The 21,843-nt window shown below is 43.3% G+C and overlaps 1 long non-coding RNA gene across 2 annotated transcripts; it reads left to right on the plus strand.

The window, feature by feature from the left end:
• The first annotated feature begins 267 nt into the window (after nucleotides 1-267).
• LOC138806941 (uncharacterized) lies at nucleotides 268-20,737 on the plus strand. Of its 2 annotated transcripts, XR_011366013.1 has the most exons (4): nucleotides 268-382; nucleotides 4,800-4,957; nucleotides 19,208-19,328; nucleotides 20,350-20,737. It is a non-coding gene; the product is annotated as an uncharacterized lncRNA (long non-coding RNA). The 2 variants fall into 2 exon arrangements; XR_011366011.1 differs by lacking the exon at nucleotides 20,350-20,737 and having other exon boundaries at nucleotides 19,208-19,410.
• The last annotated feature ends 1,106 nt before the right edge of the window (nucleotides 20,738-21,843 follow it).

A 21,843-nucleotide genomic window follows, 5' to 3' on the forward strand; every position in this document is an offset into this window, starting at 1 on the left:
CCAGGCACCATTCACACAAGGGGACAAGGAGCCACCAGGAAAGGACTATTTCTAAGAGAAAAGGAAGCTGGCAGGCACAAAGCATTGCTGATTTTAAAAAACAAATGTCCTTGACTTCTGTAAGGAGGAGTGGCTTTGAGTAACAGCTGGGGTATGCCTCTGTTCCTTATCCAGCACCCTGTGAATGTGATTAACTCTGAATCACATGGGACTTAGAGGACAGGTGGCTTAAATGGTGGAGAGCTGAAGTAGGCACAGCCAGGCAGACATTCTATGGGGCACCGAGAATATGCAAGCAGGACCTGGGGACAGGTGGAAACAAGAGGATCAGGATACCCTCAATGTGCCGAGCCCGGTGGGACATGTACCGTGAGTGATGCAGGTCTGCTTCCTGCTGCCTCCTTCCTAGGAGGCTCCGTGAGGTGGCCTAATGGACAGTCCTGGAGTAATGTCAGTGGGCTGTGGTGGATGTCTCCAATACCTAAAGCTTCAGAAAGTAGCTCTCAAGGCTATTGATTCAGTGTCAACATTGCTGGCCTGAAGCAGGAGATGATTATTTGCATTAGCTTGAGACATTAGTACCCTACAGTGGGAGGGCCTGGCAAAATGTACTCGAAAGCTTAGTAACAGACAATACCGTAAGAAATGAGAACAGAGAGGTTTGGTAGAGAATCTGAAACAAATGCAGGATTTGGTAGTGAAGAAGACTTACTTAATGATGAAGAAGACACCTAAGGCTGACCTGAAGATTTGCAAAATTTTCTTGAGGGGAAGTTGGAGGAATGATTGAGTCTCTAGGGTACTGCCTACTGCCCCCTCCTCCTCCTCCTCCTCCTCCTCCTCCTCCTCCTCCTCCTCCTCCTCCTCCTCTTCCTCCTCCTTCTCCTTCTTTTCCTCCTCCTCCTCCTCTTGGCTTGAACTCGGGGTCTTGAGCTCTTGCTTGGCTATTTTGCTAAAGGATAGCATACTGTCACTTGAGTCAGAGCTCTGCTCCTGGTTAACTTGCTGGTTAACTGGGGATAAGAATCTCACTGATTGTCTACCTGGGCTGTCTTCAAACCCTGATTCTCAGACCTCAGCTTACTGAGTAGTGGGGATTACGGGCATGAACCACCAGTACCTGGTTCCAGGGATTTTTTTTTTAATAGAGACTAACATCATAGATAGTTGCAATGTACTGAGTGGTTGATACCAATTATGACATTGAATTATCATAACAACCCAAGAGGTGAGTAATAATAACTTCATTTTAGCTTTTTAGCTATGAGGAAGTAGTCAGGTAATTACAAATGGTCACATGGCTTGCAAAGTTTTAGCCCACGTCTTTTTTATTGTAAAGTTGGTACTCTACCACTACACAGTAGTATCTCCAAAGAAGACCAGGATTTAGTCAGCAAATTCACATAATAAACACATATTCCATGTCTACCATATCTCAACCATGACTCTAGATACTCCCTGTATAGCAGTGAACAAAATAAACAAAAGCTCTGTTCATATTAGGTTTCAAGACTGGATGTTATGGAAATTACAGTCCTTCTGTGGTTTCTAGGCTAGGCTGACCTTGGACACATGGGTTACATAAAGAAACTTGCATAATTCTGTCGTTTAAGATAACTTGGATTCCTAGTACATCCATTACTCAGCTATGCTGGGGCCAGCTGCCAATGTCTTCCCCACCATTTGTCTGTACATAATCTACTCCATTACATTGATTTAGGAGAAAAATGCAACTTCACTTAACTTCTGTTCCTGAAGAATGAGAAGAACTTGTGCTGGAGAGCAGTTAAGGACAGGGGAACCAAGATGTCTCACCCAAGGACAGAAATAGAGGACACAATACTTCTGAGGATTGCTGATGCCTATGCAATATGTGTTGCATTTAGAAACAGCATCTACCCGTAAAGCTTATACACAATCAAGCTCTCATGCACATTCCTTTGAACAGATGGGATACCAAGACAGACAGGTCCATAGCATTGTGAATATATTTATACAGTTGATGCCACAGGAATGCATATTGGCAAGTTGGACTGGAAAGTCTCAAACACCACCACTGCTAGGAGCATTCTAAGCTCCTAGAAGGAGGTACAGGGTACATGGGATCATGACCTGACTCCTATTTTATCTATGTCTATGATATAGTGCTTAAGAATAGAAATTTAATTACCTGAGTCCCTGTTGTGCTTCTCATTAGCTGTGGGACCTTGAATAAGTGATTTCATTTCTTTCTGCCTCACTTTCCTTATCTATAGAGATGACAGTAAAGGCTGCTTCACAGGATTATTGCAAGGATTAGTAAAATAAAAATGTTATTAACAGTGTAGTATTTTTTGGACCATGGGTCATGATCTAAAGAATAATGTTATGTGTTTACCAAATGCCATTGCACGTCTCCTCTTTCAGGGAAGAAAGGAAAAGAATATATACCATTGTGTCTTTCACTATGGCTGGGTTTTAGCAAGTTGGGGCTTGGCGGAAGTGATAAAAACCACACACTCTTGGCTGTCATAAATACCCTCTAGTTTTCTTTCCAGCCTGTAGCCAATCTGAAAGCCACATGATGAGATGGTAACAATCCAAGAAGGTAGATTCTCCATCAGCTGGGTCCTTAAGAGAGAGCTCAGTACCTACCCTCACCCCATTTCCACAGGACACATAGCTTGAGAGAGATAAATGCTTATTGAATTGACCCACTGAGATTTAGAAATTCACTATAACTACAGCATAACCTCACCTCTCCAGAGGATTCAGTCATACCAACCACCAGCACCACAGGTCTCCACATTGAGTCTTAAATGCCTTGAGTCCATGATTTTTGCTCACATCCTAGAGTATAGAGATTTCTCCCACCCCCCCCTTTTTTTTCCTCTTTTTACTAGCACTAGGACTTGACCTCAGAGCTTCACTGGCTTAGCTTACTTGCTCAAGGCTGCTGTCTACCTCTTAAACCCATGCCTCAACCCAGCATTTTGCTGAATTGGAGATGAAATTGCTCAGACTTTTCTGCCCCAGCTGGCTTCAAACCTCAGTCCTCCAAATCTCAGCTTCCTGGGTAGCTAGAATTTCAGGAATGAGCCACTAGCACTCAGCAAGCCTTTAAACATCTTAAGAACCATGGTTTGTTTATTGATTGATTGACTGATTGCTGGTCTTAGGGTCTGGGTACCGTCCCTGAGCTTCTTTTGCTCAAGGCTAGCACTCTACCACTTGAGCTATAGCTACACTTCCAGCATTTTTTTTTTTTTTGTGGTCAGTTGTGGGGCTTGAACTCTGGGCCTGGGCACTGTCCCTAAGCTCTACAGTTCAAGGCAAGCACTCTACCACTTGAGCCACAGTGCACTTCCGGTTTTCTGGTGGTTAATTGGAGATAAGGGTCTCATGTACTTTCTTGCCCAGGCTGGCTTTGAACCGTGACTTTGAACCATGATCCTCAGATTTCAGCCTCCTGAGTACCTAGGATTACAGGCATGAGCCACTGGTGCCTGGCCGTTTTTTTTGTTTGTTTGTTTGTTTTTTGGTAGTGTATTGAAGAGTCTTATGGACTTGCCTGGGCTGGCTTCAAACTGGGATCCTCAGATCTCAGCCTTCTGAGTAGCTAGGATTACAAGTGTGAGCTACCAGTGCCTGGCTCATGTATAAGAAAGAGAGAGAGAGAGAGAGAGAGAGAGAGAGAGAGAGAGAGAGAGAGAGAGAGAGAGAGAGAGAGAGAGAGAGAGAGAGAGAGAGAGAGAGTGTGTGTGTGTGTGTGTGTGTGTGTGTGTGTGTGTGTGTTGGTCCTGGGGCCTGAACTCAGGGCTTTGGCACTATCCCTGAGCATCTTTTGCTCAAGGCTAGCATTCTACCACTTGAGCCACAGCTCTTATTTTTAAAGGAAAGATAAAGCATTTCTCCTGCCCTCTCAAGTGGAATCTCAGCAGAAAGTCTCACTACTGTTTTTCCAAATGTCATACTCATTAATTCTACTATACACTGAAACATCAAGCTTCCTTCTGTCTTGTTAGTCTGTCTAATTATGGCTTCAACCTTCATAAGTATAAAGTCTACTTAAAATACTAGCATTCCCCTTTTTCAGAATCTTATTGTACTTAGTAATATAAGACCTCATTATGAGGACCAAAGTTGTTGTTTTTTAATCAATCCAGTAAGATTAAGGGCAAAGACTTTTATTTATTTGTTTGTTTGTTTTGATGATTGCACTAAGGTTTATACTTTGGGGCCGTTTTCAGCTCTCAGCCTCCTGAGTAGCTAGAATTACAGGCTGAGCCACCAGCTCCTGGCTTAGGACATTCTTTTAGATCCTCATGGGGCCTAATGCTAGGTTAGACCTCAGGTAGATGGCCTAATCAAATTTCCTGAATTAAATTTCTAGGCAACATACTAAAGCCCAGTCTTGCCACATTCTTAACTCCTTCTTTTCAGAAGGTCTGTGGATAAAGCAAGGAGACAAGAAACATTTCCCCACCCTTTCTACCCTGGATGAATGAGGGCATTTTTCAAATACTCATTGGAAGCCACGTGTGCTTTGGTTTAGGGAGCTGGGCATAGGTCTAGGAGTCAAGGAGTTGACATAACACCTATTTCTATTTCTTTATACGTTGCTTAGCAAATATAGTTAACTTTTTATCATTAGCTTGATGTATGTCTTGCTTTCACAAAAAAAAACAACCCATAAAGTTCTCTGAAGACAGCAACTCTCTTTTTATTTATTTAAATAAGATCCAGTGATAAGATCTTGTGTTTACATATTTCAATTTTACCGGGTGTTTCTCTCATTTATTGTCTAACTTGTTCTATAGAATCAATAAAGTTCCAGACACCCGGCTCAGGACTCACTCCATCTCAAGTAGAAAAATTGAAGATGCTCTTTGGGGGAATTTTCTCTTGGTTTCCTGCATACCCAGCTACAATCTCCATCACTTGAATTCTAGTTCTGAACACAACTCAGCGTCCACTGGTAAGAGCTGGCAACTTCCAAGAGTGCTACTAATCTGGGCTGGTGGTGTTTACAAGGGGAGAGGCAGCTTCCTGTGTCCTTAGCTACAGTGGCAGCAGATTTGTTTACAAGATCAAGCTCCACCTTGGGATCAGCAGGACGTGGTCCCTGACTGAGAACTCTTTTATTCAGAGCACCATCTAAGTCCCAAGACTCCATAATTTAAGGGTTTCTACTTTCTCCAGTTGGCCTGGACTGAGGCCCAAGTCCTGGAACCAAACCGGTTACCTGGCTTAACAGGAAGCTATCAAATACTATGAGGTGGAGACCAAGGGGGGGGGGGGGGTGGGTGGAGGGTGGATTGCGGGGGGGGGGGGGGGGGGGGAGAATTGGAGGTGACTCAGACTTCCTGAGCTCTGAAGGTCAGAATCAAACTGTTCTTAGGGCAAGAGAAAGAAGAAGACATGTCCTTCGGGGGTGGGAGTGGGGGGAATCCAAGCTGCTTAGATTTACATTCTCCAACTATTCTTCCCTCTCCTTCCATCAGCTCAGTTTGCCTGGAACCCTGTGGGGTTGGAAGATGGGAAACATGTAGTTTGCAAGTCAGGGAAGTCCTGGACCAAAGAGCTTCTCTAGGGCTCTGTCCCCAGCCCTTCTCCACAGTCTCCATAGGATTTTACCAACTTTAAAACATCCACCAGCCTTTGATACACCGCTCCACAGTAGATTCTCAACTCTGGATCCTCCGGAGCACCAGACCAACACTGGAGCCATCAGGCAGTATTGCCAAGTGCACACTCAGGCTTAAACCCACAGCTCTAAACCACTGACTCGCTGCTCACTCCTCCTGCCCTAGTCTCACTGCTCTCTAAGGTTTTTGCACCTGTCAGTGTCTCATCATTGGTACCACTGTTCAAGACATACCTCTTCATATTCACTCACTGCCTACACAGGGCCAGTTCTGTCCAAGATGCTGAGGACCCAGCAGTGAACAAAGGTCAATGGTCTCAAAAGGTTTCATCCAAGAGATAGAAAAGAAATAAATACATAGTTGGTTGGAGGAGAGGTACTATAGAGGAGAATCAAGCAGAGTGCTAGTAAGTGGGTCCAGGGAAATCTTTCTGATGCAATATGCAGCAGACTGAGGAAGTGAGTGATGAACTAAGGACCTTTGGAGTTAGTGTCCAGAGCAGAGGACACGGCAAGTACGAGAAGCAGAACATGCTGAAAATATAGAAATCTGGGACAAAATGGAGTACAGGGTGGGAGAGCCCCTGGGGAATCCTGTAGAGGAAAGCTTTTTTTTTTTCGTTTCTGTCAGTACTGGGGTTTGAACTCAGGGCCTGTGTATTATCTCTTAGCTTTTTTCACTCAAGGCTGACCTCTACCACCTGGGCCACACATCTACTTCCTACTTTCTGTTGGTTAATTGGAGATAAGAGTTTCTCAGTTTTGAAGATTTGGGCTATCTTTCAACTACAACCTTCAGATTTCAGTCTCCTGAGTAGCCAGGATTACAGGTGTGAGCCACCGAAGCCTAGCTTGAAAGCACTTTCTTTTGATTCCTTTATCTTCTTTTCTTTTGTCAAACCGTGGTCATCCCACCCCTGCAGGGTCTCTGCTTTCCATTTCTATGGCCTCCACCTTTGAAGATGCTCATTGCATCTCATTTGAGCTATTATCCTGGCCTCCTGAGTGGTCTCTTTGCCTCTTGTTTCTCCTTACTCTAATCCTGCGCTAATCTCCTTGAAGTACAGTTCTGATCATCATCTTCATCAGATCATTAGCATACATTTGTTTAGCTCAGAATGGACTTGAATGTAGAAAGGAGGAGACCAGCACTGAGAATGGGTTCCCACAGCTTCCCAGCATGTCCTTGTCAGAAATAGAACTGTCAAAGATATGTTGTCAAACATGTCGAGAGTCTTGTTTTATGCCACAATGTAAAAATTACAAGGTTTTTTTTGTCAAAATAAAAAGTAAATAGATGCATTAGTCACAACCCCTTTGGTTGCCATTAACACAAACAGAAACCTAATTTGAGCTGTCTTCAAAAAGATAACATGGGGGGGCTGGGAAGGTGGCTCAGTGGTAGAGTGCTTGCCTTGCATGCATGAGGCCCTGGGTTCGATTCCTCAGCACCACATAAGCAAAAAAGAAAAAAACCGGAAGTGGCGCTGTGGTTCAAGTGGTAGAGTGCTAGCCTTGAGCAGAAGAGCTGTGGGACAGCACCCAGGCCCAGAGGTTAAGTCCCATGACCGGACCCTCCCCCCCAGAAAAGGATCAGGGATAGTGCCCAGGCCCTGAGTTCAAGCCCCAGTACTGGCAAAAAAAAAAAAAAAAAGATAACATGGGTGATCAAGGAGAGGGGTAGAGGAACGAAGAGAGGAAGGGGAGGGGAAACTCAGTCATAATATTCAATGTATATCCTACCACACTTAAGAGAGTTGAAGGGAGGGGTTGGGTTTGGGAGGGATGGTGAATGATGAAAGAGGTAACATCAATCAAGATGAATTAAAGTCCTTTGTCCAACTACTTATAGGTAATTGAACAACTCTATGTCTATATATGAAAGGTAATATGTTTGCTCATGTAAATACAAATTCTACCTCTTCAGAAATGACTGGTAGAATGCAACCCAAAATCAGTCTGACTTCTAGCAGACTGTCCATGAAGTGGCAAAAATAAATAAATAAATAAAATAAGTGGCCTGTAGGATTTGATCATGGGGCTCTACCCTGAGGAAATTATTTAATCCTCATAACCTCCTGAAGGGCCTCCAAACACAACAGTCAGATTGCGAGTGTGTGTGTGTGTATGTGTGTGTGTGTATACCAGTCCAAGGGCTTGAATTTAGGACCTATGTACTGTCCCTGTGCTTAAGGCTAGTGCTTAAGGCTAGTGCTCTGCAGCATAAGCCAGAGCTCTACTTTCAGCTATTTGGTGGTTACTTGGGGATAAGTGTCACACAAACTTTCCTGCCTGGCCTGGCTTCAAACTGCAATCCTCAGATCTCAGCCTCCTGAGTAGCTAGGATTATAGGCATGAGCCACTGGTGCCCAGCCTTACTGTTCTTTTGAGACAGGTTTTTAGCAGGCTGGCCTCAAACTCCCAAGCTTTCTTAGCTCACTTTCTTGCATCTGAGATCATGGATGTACACCTCCATGCCTGGCTTTCCACTTTCTTCATACCTCACAATGGGGATTCAGCGTCAAGGCATAAATCCTTGAGGGACATACTCAAACCATATCCAAACAACAGCATCCCCAAAGGATCACTTGTCAGTGTGGACAGGAACAGAAGGGTGAGCAGGTCTAAACAACAACTGGTGGATTAGAGCACCCTTTGGTGAGCCCCAACACTTCTATGTACTCATGCTGTACCCAGAATCAATTATTTCAATGACAGTTTTTAAATGGTCTCCATTGCTACCACCACCTTGCCAGTCAGTTCTTTTTTTTTTTTTTTTTCTGAGTCTACTGCAGTTTCTTGACCACAGCGCCTGGACATGAAAAGGATTTTGCCACTAAGAGCTGATGTTCAGTGAGTTTCTGTTGTTGTTATAAATGCCTATGGTTATGGACACAACTAGTATGACCTTCAAAAATTGATAAGTAGTTACCTGTTGAGACTTCATGGCTACACTTAGGACTAGTTCCATTTCCAAAGGGGGACAACAAGTCCATGACATGATGATTCTCTTGACTACTGTTTCAGATAAGAAATGCCTAGAGGATCTAGGATTGAACGGGGGTCCTTCTGACTCCTAAAGTCTATTAAAAAAAACTGTGTAGTGTTCTCTTCCATGAAAGGGAATGGAAAAGCGACTCATATAAGTTCACCCACAGCTCTCCAATCACTTGCAAATCACCAGCCTCCAGGACTGCTCACTAGATTTCACTTTGTGTTTGTGTTTGTGCTTTAAGGGGCAGAGAACTGGGTAAGAGCCCAGTCATCAGCCTGTAATGGAACACTCAGAAAGGAAGAGGAAGTGGTGAGCTCAGGCCTCCTTCCAGCAGGCAGACACAACCCACCTTTAGAAACAAGTTGTTGTGGTTGGAACAGTGACCAAGTAAAAATAAGCAGGCCATCTTACATACTTAGAGGCAGGCCTGCTTTCCCAGTGATCCAAGGGACTTCTTACCATGTCAGGTCTGCTGGAAAAATCCTAGCCCTGTCAAAGCCACATCTAGGGAAACACGAATGGCCTGAAAGTCCTTCTCAGAGGAGATGCCCAGGGGCCTGTGAGTCCTGGGATGGCCTGGAGTACTCTGAAGATGCATGGTGCTATACTGACGAAACCACGGGAAGGAAGCTAATGGGCTGACTCAAAGGAATGGGTCAGCCAGGTGGCTGCAAGTGGCTCACAGCTCACAGCTCACCTCCACTGAGCTAGACCATGGTAACCAGAGGAGGAGGTAGCTCATGACAAAGTTGGGAGGCAAATCTCAGAAGGAAGGGTTACCAAGCAACTGAAGTTGGTCCAAGGGGAGCTCCTGGCTAAGGATACCCAGGGTTGATCATTAAGCAAGAAGGAGGGAGAACTTGCCTTACCCAGGGAGACTTTATCCTTTGGTGCTAGGGATGGAACCAAGATGCCACGCAAGATTTCTACCCCCCAAGCCCTCAGCTGCCTGTCTTCAAAGACCAAACAGTAACAATGGCAAAGCCTTCCTTTCTGTTTCCCAGGAAAATAAGCTCTGAGGCAAACCTATGAAGATTTTAGGATCCCAGGATCCTTCTAACTCTCTGACCACCCGTATTTCAATGTGCTCTTCTTCCTCATGGTCTAAAACACCTAATGAAAAAACAGATCTCTTATGTCTATTCCAAGTGACTTGATGGAAAAGTGAAGAAAGGCACCTGTGTGCATTAGTTTCTGTTGGCTGCTAAAACAAAGCACCACAGAGCAGCTCACCAGAAATGTATTTGTCTCCCAGTTCTTACAGTGGTGGAGGCTAAAAATCTGGCAGAGTTGGGCCTTCTTTTTTGCTTCTCGTAGTTTTAGAGGTTCCTTAATTTGTAAAAGCATCACCCCAAATTCTGCCTTCATTTCACATGGTAACTTCCTTCTCTCTGTGTGTCTACATTTCCCCTCTTTATAAGGATATTATTGATAACTGATCAGGGCTCATCTTAATCACCTCAGCTTAGCTTACTTCCAATAAGGCCCCATTCTGAAGTTGTAGGATTCCTATATGACTTTGAAGGAGACACAATTTTGTCCATCACATGCTCCCATAAACAGACATTATAGGAGTCCCTTACTCTTGTTTATTTATATTTCTTTGTCCAAATCCTAGTCTCATGGTCACACCTCGCTGCAAGAGATGCTAAGGAAGGTAGACTTTAGCCAAGCATATGCCCCTCCCCCCACAGGCCCTTCTCATTTTTATTTTGAACTCAGGCACTCCACCACTTTAGCCATCCTCCATTGTTGCATTGATTCTTTTCAAGAATCAATGGATCAATAGGATCTCCCTTTATTGCCCAGGACCACTACATCCAGCCATTGGTGAGATAGAGTATCCTGAACTTTTTCCCCTCAGATGGTCAGATTCTGATCCGTTAGTGTCTGCCTCCCAAGTAGTTAGGATTACAGGCATGAGCTATCACATCTCGCACAAAAATCTCTTTATCTAGTACTAAAAAGGTCTGGTGGCTCATACCTGTAATCCTAGTTACTTGGGTTGAAATCTGAGGATTGTGGTTCAAAGCCAGTCTGGGCAGAAAAATCCATGAGACTTTTGCCTCCCATTAACTAGCAAAAAAACAGAAGTGGGGCTGTGCCCAGGTGGTAGAGTACCAACCTTGAGAGAAAAAACTAAGAGATGATGCCCAGTCCCTGAGTTCAAGATACTACACTAGCACACACACACACACACAAACACACACACACACACACACACACACACATATTCACAAAAGGAGGGGGAAATGGGCATCCTGCCAATGACAGTCATCCACCATGGAATGCTTCCTTCAAGACATTTTTCTGTGGTGAATATATGTCTATGCACTTTTCAGTAGACACTTGAGTGTTAGATTCCTCACCTCAGACAGCTGCATCTCATAGAATAAGATCTGGTTACCCCCTGGGGCTCCATGTTTCATCAGCATTTAATGGACAGAAAAGGTATTAGCTTAAGGCTTAGGGCTCTTCCCTTACTCAGAACTCCTCTAAGACCATTTCACTAATTTTGGATTAAAAACTTGTATTTTAATTTTGGATTTAAAACTTGTATTCTCTCTCTTTAAATACAAGTTTCAGTTGTCAGATCTACCCTAGCCTACAAGGTAAACATTATTAGCTTTTTTTTTTATAGATGAAGAACTCGAAGCACAGAGTGTGCAAGTAGTTTGTTTAGTTCTAAAATTCAGCTCATTTCTCTTGTGCTTTGTCTCCTGGTGATACCAAAAGTACCTTGGGCTGCTTTCTCCAAGACAGGTAATCAACCGTAGTCCTATCTGAATGTTAGAAGTCCTTGAGAATTATGGGTTAGACCCAGTGAGGTTTTTGCTCAAGCAAATCCTACACACACACAGAGAAAGCATCTCCTGTGGAAGATAAACCAGTCAGGTTCATCCTCACAAGACACTGTAGTAGTTTCCTAGAGTTTCTGTAACAAATTACCACAAATGTAATGACTGTCTTAGTCTCCTGTGAGTCGCTATGCCAAAATACTAGAGGCTAGGTACTTTATAAATAGGTTTATTTAGCTCATTTACTGGAAGTCCCAGAACATGGCACTATACTAGCATCAACTTATGGCGAGGTCCTCATGGTAGACAGCATCACATGGCAGTGACACCTGTCCGAAAGTGAAATCACATGACAGAAAAGACAGTCAGGAAGCAATCATGGAAGCCAGATTCAATTATTCAGAACACACTGTGGTATGATATGGTATGGTATGGTATGGTATGGTGTGGTGTGGTGTGGTATGGTGTGGTAACCGATCCAGTCTTTCTAAAAGTAGTCCCCATGAATTCATTACCTCTCTTAAAGACCATATCACCTTAACACCAGTACATTGAGGATCAAGTCTGCAATACGTGAGTTTTGGGGGAACAAACTATATCTAAATCCTAACAGTGACCTAAAATACTAGACACTTATTCTCTCACAGTTGTGTAAGCCTTGTCAGCTAGACACTGGTGACAACTCTTCCTTGCCTTCCTCAGCTTTTGGTAGCCAGAATATTAACTGCATTACCTGCATTAACTGCCTTCATCTTTACATGGACTTCTCTATGCCTGAGTCTTTTTCTATTCTCTCATAAAGACTCTTATCATTGTGTTTAGGCCCCATCTAGGTAATCCACAATTATTTTTCCCCAACATCTTCAAATTAATTATATCTTCAAACACCTTTTCTCAAGTAAGTCATATTCACAGGCTCCCAGATGTGATTCACTGGTTCCAGATACATAGTACCTCTAGCCCAACTGTGCTAGGGCATCAGAGAGACAGAAATGAATACCTGGAGGCAGTGAACAAGATTTACAGGGGAGATTCCATGGGAAAGAATGCCACCTTCTGCCGTACTGCTAAGATCTAGTGGCAATGAGCTGGACTGGTAGCACCTTTATCCTTCATGTCCCCTGCCAAAGAGTTACCCTTGAAATCTAATGGCAGCGGGATAGACCTAGAGCACTTTTCCTCTTCACAGTGCTCCTTATCACACTGGATTTCTCTAGGGAGAGGAGTTTATAGGCTAGATTATAGATAAGCTGTGACTGGCTAGATTATCTTGTTTTGTCCTGTGTAGCCAGCATTCCACAGACTAGTAGACTTAGCTGTGTGCAGGAGGCAGGCTCTCTTCTCGATAACACCAGTTTGCCCCAGTTCAGTGACTATGACATGAAGTCAGTGGCATTCTCATCTTTCCTTGACTTGGGAAGAATCTTGGGAACACTAAAAAAAAAAAAATTCTGGGATTTGCTATTGAAAGTATTTTTCTTTTCCTTTTCTTAATCTTTTTTTTTTTTTTTTTTGCCAGTCCCAGGGATTGAACTAAGGGCTTGGGCACTGTCCACTCTCCCTGAGCTTCTTTTGCTCACTCTACCATTTGAGCCACAGTGCCACTTCCAACTTTTTTCTGTTTATGTCATACGGAGGAATCAAACCCAGGGCCTCATGCATGTGAGGCAAACACTCTACCACTGAGCCACCTTCCTAGCCCAACAGTATTTTTCTAAGAGCTCATATATAGTATCTTTTAGGGACCATAGTTCAACCCACTGTACTTTCTGTATTAATTGGATTTTCTCATTGCTGTGATCAAACACGAGAGAATAAGTTAAGTAAGGAATGAAGGATTTCTTCTGGATCACGATTTCAGAGGGCTCAAGATTGGGTGGTCCAATGTGCTTGGACAGGACATCATGGCATCAGCAATGCATGGCAGAGGAAACTGTTCACTTCCTAAAGGTCAGTGTGGGGGTAGAGAAACAAAAAGGGGACAGGGACAAGATGTCCTCAGTGACCTGCTTCCTCCAAGTAGGCCTTACTTCCTAAAGTTTCTAGGCGTTCCCAAAATAGTGCCACCAGCTGAAGACCATGATTTCAACACATGAATCTCTTGGAGACATTTCATACTTAAACTGTAACATCCCCCATTCCACTGCAGCAGACATCATTTCCAGGACAAGGGGTAAGGCCAGGAGGAGACAGCTATACACACTGTCCTTCTATCCCATTTTTAATTAGCACTGGCAACACGGGAGGCCACAGGTAAAACTGCCAAAACAGAATGGAAACGGAATGGAACCAGAATGGAAACACAATGAAACCAGTTATCTATGGCCTGTTCGATTCTACAGAAACTCTAAGGCTTCTGCCAGGCATGGGCATGCATGGGTCAAGTTGAGTGTGTGTGGTATCATTGGTTGGTAGTGGACGTGGTCGTGGTGGTGGTTTTTAGTGCAACAGTGCCATGTTATATGTTTTCTGGGCATTTGAGAGAAGTCCCCTGAGAAATCAATTTTAAGTTTAGAAGCCAAGTAAGGAGAGTCCCAAGAAGATGAAGAGATAAGAGAAACATTTCCAACATTATGGAGCTATGAGTTCCATGGCCTTGCGTCTTCTTTAAAAATAATTACCTTTAAGTAATTTTATAAACAAACAGCCTTGCTTCTTAAAGTGTGAGGTCCTAGCTCACTGGAGTGGTGGAAAGCTCCTGATGCCAGATTTCAGAAATGGGAGGGAGAAAAACAGTTTTGGTCCTATTGCCACTATTGCCACCTTCTTCAACTATTTTAAATCCAGTTTCAGTATTTACATACTGGGCACCAGGCAGGTCTTATTTTCCTCCAGTCTGACAACCAAGTAGGTGCTATTATTTTAATTTCACTTTCCAGATGAGAAGCTAAAATTCTTAAAGGTTAAGGGACTTGCCGAAGATGACAGGGCCCTAAAATGCCTAACCCATACTCTCTATGTACCATGGCTTAAGAGAAAAGCCTCCCTTCTCCTTGCAGGTTCCCATTCATGGTGAGACGTAGAGCAGGAGCCTGGCCCCCCTCCTCCTGCCCATTTCAGGAGGTGGTGGATGGTGGAGGCAAGTGCTCAGCACTCCTGTCAGTGTGTAGTGTACTAGGAAGAAAGGACCTAATTCGAGGGTGCAGCATGCCCAGAAGCTGCCTCAGACATTACCATCGTTGGCTGGGTGGCCCAGCACCCAAAAGATACATTTTCTTCACATTTATGTGGCACAGTACCCTACGCCCATGAGCATCGAGTCTTAGTGAATCAATTTCTCCATCAGTGCAGTTCAAGCAACCGGAAGGCATCCCTGCTCTAATTTATGAGGGACCAGCATGTGCAATCAATAGATGCCCACAGGTTATGAAAGAAGAGAAACATGGCCCAGGTGGTCCTGTTTACTAACAGGGAAATGGTCTCTTCCAGCAGCTTCTAGCACATGGCCTAGGACAGATTTACATTCTCTTTCTTTTTAGCCCTGAGCCTGAGGACAGGGCTCCCTGTGCAATTATCATGGAGGGTGGTAGAGGGTGCGGGGGAGAGGGCGTCTGAGACCGGTGGTCCTCCCAAAGCTTTTGTAAGACCTTTTGTAGTTTGAGGCTCCAGAAACAAGCGCTTCCAGGATGGGTGCTGGACTTTGTGAGTGGGATAGGTGATGGAATGTTAAACCAATGAATCATAAAGAAACTGGCAACTGCTACCAGGCTGCCTGCGGAGGAAGAGGGGACCTAGGTCAGCCTTGCAGTCTCTAGAGAAGTTGCTACATTCACTTCTTTGGAAACCTAATTTCCAGAAGTAGACACTGACACCTCCTCCTCCCCCTCCCCCTCCTCCCCCCCCTCCCCCTCCCCCTCCCCCTCTCCCTCTTCCTCCTCCTCCTCCTCCTCCTCCTCCTCCTCCTCCTCCTCCTCTTGCTTGTCCTTTTTCTCATCCTCCTTCTCTTTCTGGGTGCATTCTGGTACTGGCACTTGAACTTATATTCTTACTTGTCTTTCTCCACTCTTGGTTGGCACTCTACCACTTGAGCCACACCTCCAGTCTAGCATTTTGCTAGTTAATTGGAGATAGTCTTGAGGACTTTTCCACCAAGGTTTACTTCCATCATCAGATCTCAGCCTTTCTGAATTATTGAACCATCAGTGCCTGACTATTTTCAGTTTTAGTGATTTTTGTTCTTCTTAACAGGTGGGGGCAGAGGAGATTTGGATATAAAAATAAAACAATAACAGCAGTGCGTTATTTGGGTAACTTGGAAAGAGGTACTTCCCTCCCCTGTACCTTCTGGAGAGTAGAGTGGTATATGGAAGTGGTTTTCAAACTCTTTAGTCCCAGGATCCCTTTTACTCCTGAAATATACAGAGGCTCTATTTTCCAGTGGAAAATTTAAGGTATTTATTAATTGTATAACAACAATAATGAACCTATTACATGCCAACATAAATAATATATTCCTATTTGGAAAAAATACATCTTCTAAAATATTTAGCCAGAAAGATTATTCTGCATGTTTGCAATTTAAATAAAAGTGTCTATATTAATAGAAGAATTGAACTTTCATATTTGCTTCTCATCCAGCATATTGTAATGTGTTGTTTTGCTTAAAGCATAAGAATAAAAACTGGCTTTTACAAAGATACACAGCTAGGAAAAGGAATAATGTACAACACTCTGGTTTAAATAATTGGGGATATTCTTTTAAAATAACATAGCATAACAAGTGTGTTAAATGTTAGCTGCAATGTGGAACCCAAAGCCAGGTTCACAAACATCTAATCTCTGTCCACTGGTCTCTAGAATGACTCTAGGGATGGGATGACTTTAGGCCCTGGGATCAATCCCAGTGCCTCCATGTGCTAGTCACATGAACTACAGTAGCCCCAGCTCCATCATACACTAATATTGGACCTTTTCTCCATGTGCCGTTTTGTAAAACAATGTACTGGCCATTAGAAAATCTTGGTTTATTGAGATATATGAGTATTCCCAGTGTTGACATATCTTACATACCATGTTAGGGAAAAGCTATATTATATTCATCCTTATAATCAGAAGTCAGTTATTTTTTAAGAAAAGAGCCTATATTCATAAGTTATAAGGTCTGAAGTTTTATTTTTCAGACTTTGAAGTTCAAACTTTATCATTGGCAACAAATAGTATCATTGGTTCCCCTTGAAGTGACAGGCTCCCTTTGTTCATTTTTGAGAAAGTATCTGCCAAATACCCAGTCTAAAAAAGCAGTCTTTGTTATTCATTCTTCCAAGCCAAAAAAAAAGAGTTCAGACTAGAAAGTGGCTCATTCATTCAATTGGCAACTCAAATAACTGCTAAGCATTTTTCTGTGCTTTACTATGATAACAATCATCCTTTGCAACATAGCAAGAGTACTTTATGCAAACTTCCCAGGTTATTACACGGACTATTTTGAGAAGTCTCAATATTTGATATAACTAATCATTTTTTCCTGCTTCAGCAAGGGCATTCTTGAAAGGGTTTCTCCTGCAAGGATGTGGAATGCTGATAGTTCAGCTGGTACTCCAGCCTTGATGTGTACCAAAATGCCAGGAGTTTCCTAACATTGCTTTTGTTGCATTGGGGTGACTATCAACATGGTGAGAAAAAACCCTGGCAGGAACTCTTACCAGCCCGTGTACCACCCTTTGTGGTACATCCTTTGTGCTGGGATGGGAGCAAATAACTGAATGTCAAGGATGCCTTACCCCAGTTTTGCCCAGATGCCTACTTGTCTTCTTCACATCATTTCATACAAGTGTCTTGGCTGCCTTATATGTAACATAAGGGACTCTGACATCTCATTGTTACTTGAGGAGCACTGTGGGGCGTGGGGCGGTCTTTATCATCCACTACTCTTATTGTCCCATTTACTTCTCATGCTTTGCCCTGTCTGATGCAGTGTTGGGAGGGTATGTGAACAGATATTCTCTCCCTATCCTTTTATTGTAGTGGTACTGGGATTTGACATCAAGGCCTCTCAGTTGCAAAGAAGGCACTGTAACACTTGAGCCATAACCACAGTCCTTTTGGTTAGTTATTTTTCAGAGTCTTGTGTTTTTCCCTTGGCTATATCAAGCCAAGATCCTCCTACTTGTGCTTCTTTATACTTAAGATTGCAAATGTGTTGCCAGGTGCCCGTGGCTCACGCCTGTAATCCTAGCTACTCAGGAGGCTGAGATCTGAGGATCACGGTTCAAAGCCAGCCCGGGCAGGAAAGTCCATGAGACTCTTATCTCCAATAAAAACCACTAGAAAACTGAACGTGGCGCTGTGGCTCAAGCGGTAGAGTGCTCCCCTTGAGCTGAAGAGCACAGGGACAGTGCCTAGGCCCAGAGTTCAAGTCCCACAACCGACCAAAAAAAAAAAAAAAAGATTGCAAATGTGAACCACCAGACATACTTGTTGGATGAGATGGTGAGGAGGGAAGGGGGGGTCTCACTCACTTTTTGCCCAAGCTGGCCTCAAATCACAATCCTAATCACTACTCTGCCCAACCACAAGTTTCTTCTTGTCCCTTTATAAAAGGAAGGGCATCGAGCTCTCCCATAGAGTCCACTGAGTTATCTAGGTAAAGTGGAAAGAGGAACCTCCTTCCAGTCTCTTTCTAGAAGGCTGTATTGTGGAGTAATACTCCATCTCTACTGTCCAGAGAGTAGCCTAGATAAGGTGAGTTATTTGAACACTTGTTCCAAGTAGTTCTTGCTGGGGTACTGTCAGCTAATGGGGAAGGAGAGGCTCTAAGTTGCAAAGGATTTATTTTATAGAAATAAGATACATATTTTTTATTTTCTTATAATATTTTTTTTCACAAAAAGTAACAAAGATCAGACTGGATGGTTTGCTGAAGGAACTACATTTCTGTGGTAGATTTCCATTTGTCTCCTGATGGAAAGAGACCAGGATTGTGCTTTGCCTCCTTGATCACCATCCATGGACCAGAATTGACCCTGTCCAGCCCTTATTGGCCTCTCAAAATCTAACTTTTCAGAAACCAAGCAATTATCACTAAGAGTAAATGCAGCAATTATTGCTTGGTTACTGAAAAGTTAGGTTCAAAAAGGGCTGTACCAGGGCTATTATCCTAAAGAAGGAGTAATCGGCCTGAGGAAAGGACTGAGGCATCTGACCAGGGAGCTATGACTACAGACAAAAGGACATTTACTTAACATATCACACACAAGGCAGCACAGAGGCATATTTCTCCCTTTATGACTTGTATAAAAATGAGACAAAAAAACACAACTTCTTCTTTCCCCCCTGCTTTTGTAAAGCTTTAGCGTATATACTTGAATTCTTTAATATAAGAGCTGGACCAGGCCTCCTGGCAAATCCCTATAATCCCTCCTACTTAGGAGGTAGGGAGATAGGAGGATCTCATTTCAAGGCTATCCAAGGAAAACTTAACTGGACCCTATATCAAAAACAAGCTGGGTGTGATGGTACATACCTGAAATCCCAGCTACTGGAGAGATGTAGGTTGGAGAATCATAGTCCGAGGTTGGTCCAAGCAAGGTTAGCTTAAGACTCTATCTGAAAAACAAAAACAAACACACAAAAAAATCCAAAAACTGAAATGCAAAAGGCACAGCTCAAGTGGTAAAGTATTTGCCTTGCATGCATGAGGCCCTGAGTTCAAGCTCCAATATTCAAAAGAAAAAAAGGGGGATGGGATCATAAGCTGCCATCAATGCGTCTTACGCATTTGGTCTATATAAAATGGATGGTCAGAAGTTCTTGAGTCTAACCTCTACCTAACCATTAACCAATCACCAGGTGAGAAGATGCTACACTGCCTCTGTGAAAGGCACTAATGCTCCTTACACGCCAGATACTCAGCGAACAAAGGTACTCTCAAGCTCCTCTGTGCCACAAATCCCGCTGACTGCTCCCTGAGGTCAGTGCTACTTACACCCAAGTCTCAACGATCCATTGTACATGCAATTCTGATGAAAAACCTATGAAATGTGAATGCAAACAAAATGAAACAACAACAATAAAAAGATCTTGTTCCTGTGAGAACTGGAGTTATAAGCACTAGAAAGGCTTCATAAGGGCAAGACACACACAAAAATTGCCTTTGAATTTGGTGTGGAAAAGAAATGTGGAAATGACCAGAGAGAAAAGATAATATAGATTTTAGAGTAATTCTGGACTTGGACTGCTTTGTGTCTTTAAATTCTCATTCTACTGTGGGGGTGGTTGGTAGGAGAGAAGAGAGGAGAAAACAAAGACAAGGAAAACCCATACACCAGGTGCTGTGGCTCGTAACTATAATCCTAGCTACTTAGGAAGCTGAGATCTGAAGATTGAGGTTCAGAGTCAGCCCAGGCAGACAAATTCAAAAGACTCTCCACTTAACTAGCAAAACACCAGAACTGGAGATATGGCTCAAGTGGTAGTGGGCCATCAATGAGTGAAAAAGCCAAACCCAGCCAGAAGCACAAAGCCCTGAGTTCAAGCTCTCCAGTACCAGTACAAAAAAAGAAAACCCATAGATGAACCTAAGATGTTGTGAAGTCCATGAGTGCAAGGCTGTGCTATTGGCTGAAGTATCACTTGGCACCTAGAATATCTGGGACAGAGTGGAACTCAATAAATATTTGCAGAATAAATTAATTGTGAAGGTAGTTGAGGCAAGATACATAAAGCAGAACTCCAATTAACAGATGTCTGATCCAAGAAAATGTCCTGATCTTACACCAAAAGATGTCCAGCCAGGTATAGTAACTCAAGCCCATAATCCAAGTCATATAAGAGATCATAGGTAGGGGAATCAGCAGTACCTTGAGCACAACATCCCCTTAGCAAGCACAGGGCCCTGAGTTCAAACCCTGAGTTTAAAAGTTATAACCCTATATACTTTGAGTTTAAAAGTTTCAGGTATGTTCTCATCATTTTTCATGTTTCCTCCCTAGACAACGCCATTAATCAATGGGCCATCTACCTACTGGACAGGAGGGGTTTGCCTGGACTGAGAAGCAGAAAGCACCTTGCTCATCCATGATTGGTTCCAAGAGTAAAAAGACTCTACCCAGATCATGAGACCTTAAAGCAGACTTTTCCTAGTTTTCTTTCTAGAGTGTAACTAGAACAGTTTACCAGAGTCCAGGAAGGAAACTTGAGGAGGTAGACTATATCTCTAAAGACTTGTCCAATGGACATAGGCAGTAGGAAGAAGCAGCCATGGCTTTTAAATTCCACTGAGCCAGTAAACTATTATAACTCACACTCATAGTAAATGCCCTGCTCCGCACCCCCTGCTGCAGACTTACAAGGGTGTTAGGATTCGGAATATTTACACACACTACACACACACACACACACACACACACACACACACACACACACACACACACACACACACACACACACACACACACACACACACACACACACACACACACACTTATTCTCCCCTCACCTTCTCTCCCTCCTTGTCCAGAATGAGATAAGTAGCCTCCGCTTGAACATGGGATCAGAATTGCTGGAACCAAGCACTATGGATAGAAACTGGAAGCTATAAGGCAAGATAAATCCTTCTCTTTTTTTTTGGGTCCGGTCATGGGGCCTGAACTCTGGGCCTGGGCGCTGTCCCTCAGCTCTTCAGCTCAAGGCTAGCGCTCTACCACTTGAGCCACAGCACCACTTCCAGCTTTTTTTTTCTTTTTGCTTATGTGGTGCTGGGGAATCGAACCCAGGGCCTCAGGCATGAAAGGCAAGCGCTCTACCACTGAGCCACCTTCCCAGCCCAAATCCTTCTTTCTTTCAATAGTTTATGGAAGGTATTTTGTCAAGTGACAAAAAATTACATATATATATATGTATATATATATATATATATACATATATACAGAGAGAGAGAGAGGAAGAGAGAGAGAGGGAGAGAGAATCTAACACAAGTGTTTAAGTGGTGGTTGGTATCTAAAACATCACAATATATCACAATTAGCCTTTCCCAAAATCCCACCCCCACCCCCTCCACTCCTTCCACTGGATCTTTTCATTTCTTATTGAGCACATGCTCAATCATTCCAGTGAACACAAATGTCTTTTAGAATCATACTCATCATCACATCACAGGCATGAAATAATGAGCACTCTATTCTTCATGTTTATAGAGTTCTATTCATAGGGATTAGACAGAAATCAATATACAAAGCCCCGCCTTCTTCTAAGCTACCTCTGTGTACTTCTGGGTTCTTCCCTCTTCAAATCTCAGCTCCCTGACAGCATTCCTCTCTTAAGCAATACAAGGTATCTGTGGAATTGTGTTGATATAACTGCTGAGTTTGGCAGAGAGGCCAGCCAGTGTTGCCCTGAGTTTAGAGACTGTTTAGACATCATCACAACTCTTAGTCTTTCAAGTCCACACCTTGGAAGGGTTGTAGGAATTTCAGATTGACTCGTCC

Source organism: Dipodomys merriami, unplaced genomic scaffold (genome assembly GCF_024711535.1).
Source record: "Dipodomys merriami isolate MVZ:Mamm:240054 unplaced genomic scaffold, mDipMer1.0.p SCAF_1, whole genome shotgun sequence".
NCBI classification, from domain to species: domain Eukaryota; kingdom Metazoa; phylum Chordata; class Mammalia; order Rodentia; family Heteromyidae; genus Dipodomys; species Dipodomys merriami.